The sequence below is a fragment of the Lepisosteus platostomus genome, chromosome 8 (assembly GCF_059453375.1).
Source record: "Lepisosteus platostomus isolate fLepPlt1 chromosome 8, fLepPlt1.hap1, whole genome shotgun sequence".
Classification (NCBI taxonomy): Eukaryota; Metazoa; Chordata; class Actinopteri; order Semionotiformes; family Lepisosteidae; genus Lepisosteus; species Lepisosteus platostomus.
In genome coordinates, this window is record NC_142618.1 from 10,746,050 (window position 1) to 10,748,659 (window position 2,610).

The 2,610-nt window shown below is 37.9% G+C and overlaps 1 long non-coding RNA gene across 1 annotated transcript; it reads right to left on the reverse strand.

Moving 5' to 3' along the window:
- LOC148655648 (uncharacterized) lies at nt 1-1,449 on the reverse strand. The gene is made up of 2 exons (XR_015941077.1): nt 1,149-1,449; nt 1-362 (listed from the first exon to the last, which is right to left on the reverse strand). It is a non-coding gene; the product is annotated as an uncharacterized LOC148655648 (long non-coding RNA).
- Nucleotides 1,450-2,610: the final 1,161 nt, after the last annotated feature.

The window sequence follows — 2,610 nt, forward strand, 5'->3', positions numbered from 1 at the left end:
TTTAGTCCTTGAAAATGTAAATTTATCTTGGACATATAAAAGATAATTAACCTTGAATACGTAACAGCAATTGGCAGATAAACAGCACAGACTACGCAAATCAGCAACAATTGGCAAACAGGTATCTATATTATATGTTATCTTTCTAAAAATATTGCAGCAATTAATTGAAGGTCAAAGTAGACAAACCAACCTGCACATGAAATGTACCAGTCAATTCAGTTGTTTTACCTCAGATTCAGGACAATGAATTTTATTTCAGGACAAAGAAAAAAAAGAAATATAGCTTGTGTGAGTTTTAGTAGGTAGCTGCGTCAGCATGCGTAGACTGCAAAGGAACAGGTAACGGGGTTTGTTCCATGCTGAAAAGAAAGGAAACACAACATTTCACCAAACTAAAACTTGTGTGAGGTGTCGATTCTGTTGAAAAACTGGAAATACCATACAAGGTTTGAATGTGTTTTTGTTCATTTTAAGCAAAATTGTGGTTAGGTGACTACAACGTTTTATCCACAAATGGAAAAAGGAAAACGCAGATCTCTATGTCATGCCTGCATACTCCACTTTCTCCCCCATGCCCTTTCCGTTTCTGATCAATTGTCCAACCCACTGCACCTACAGCTTCAATCTATCTTTGTTGTTTCATCTCTCCCCCTTTCACGGGTTGCTGTCCACATTGGAGCCCTCCTGGTTGTTGATGCTCACTCTGTGCTGAAGGCACAAGTGCATGGCGTCAGTCTCAGCTGGGTCAGGGCTTCTCATTCATAGCCCTTATCATTCATGGTGTCTGTGCTATAGTTGCTTATCCCCCCTCTGTTGGCGTCTCCCCCTCAGACACAACAGACTCTGGCTCAGGCCCACTGTCAAGCTATTTTCTTAGAAATCATCATAGTCTCAGATCAGTATTTCTCATAAACCATATGGATCTGACCCAATTCATAACCACAAAGCTGTTACATTGACAAAATCTGAATCAGTGTCTTGGGGGTCTTTCTTATCAATTTAGGGGGTTTTGGCAGCCTTGACTTCATGGCCAGTCATTGTGGCCTATTTATGGTTGTCATTTCCTCAGGGTGGAGAGTTAATGAAAATACTAAATCATTAAATACCCATTCCTATTTTATTCATCATCCCGTTGAGTTAATTACAATTTGATCAAAATACTGAAATGGAATTGTTAACCAGAAGTTTGAAGGATCAGACTGGTTAAGATGTGCTGCACGGCCCCCCGATATTTGAAGCCTAAAAGAACAAATGATGCAAAACAAATTAAAATGTATTTAAATACAGGACTACAAACATACAATCTACAGCAAGTAGAATAAAACAATTGCAAAACAAGACACATAATTCTCAATAATAGGTAAGCTGTGAAAGACATGTACAAGTTACCCAGCAATTTTGTGATACCCCGGCTTCTTTCGAGAAACAGCTCGATAAGATCCTCAGATTGCTTAGCTACTTCTCAACTTAACTATGAGCCAGATGGTCAGGATGACTTCCTCTTTTTTTGTACCATTTCTTAAGTTCTTATAATTCACACACACAATATGAATATGAATGAATAGTGGTCAAAGATACTGTAAGTGTTCCACCATTAGATGAGGGGGTAGAGTGAGTGGCAAAGACAGGCATGGCAGTGAAGAGATGAAAAAGTGTCAAACTACACTCAGAAGAGTAAACTAAGAAAGGATGAAGAGATGACAGAAGAAAAGTGGTAGAGAAGAACAAAGATCTTAAATCAGAGCAGAAACAGGCAAGAGAGAGATGCAGTAATCCTCTCTAGAGAGAATACACTCTTAACCCAGGAGCAGAGTGAAGAAAAAGTTAGGATTCTATACAAGTTATTTATGAAGAGTCTACAGGAGCATATCAGGAATGAAGCATGGTGTGAAAGGAAAGAGAGAGGGAAGCTGTGACTGGTTTGATCAGTTAGTGATGATTTAGCAGAAATCTTATCTCTAATGTCTGACCGTTTTGGAAACAAACCTGATCCACTCTGTTGGCTCATGTAATAAATCAATACTTGAAGAGGACTACAGCAATATTGTGGAGGGTTTGTCAGTCCTGTGCTAAAGTACAGTCGTAGCAGGTTTCTCAGAAAGGTTAGCACTACAGGACCTTGGCAGGTGAATTTACCAGTGGTGTTCTTTGAACTCCTACAGAAGTCATTGCACATTCCAAATGATAGCTTAAAACAACATTTAAAAGTATTTTAAAAGCAACAACATAAAATACACACAGAATCTGGACTAGCAAATCATTTTTATTGATTTTTTTTTTGTCGTATCAAATTGTCATTGGTACATTGGATTTGCATGTCAGGGTAACATACTTTGTCCAAAACATGACTAAGTACTGTAGGTTGAATAAGGGTGTAAGAAAACTGAAACATTTCCTTTGGTATGTTTAGATCAGCGAACAGACCTGATTTTGTGATTAGTGATGAGGAAGCCTGAAGCTTCCATTTGCTGCCATTAATTATTCCTGCCTAAAAACAAATGAGACAATTAATTTAAATCTAAGCCTATCACACATTACATGTGGGTCACTCATCACATTCTTGAAAAACTATGACATTTTCAGAATCATATATCTGATAAAATGTTT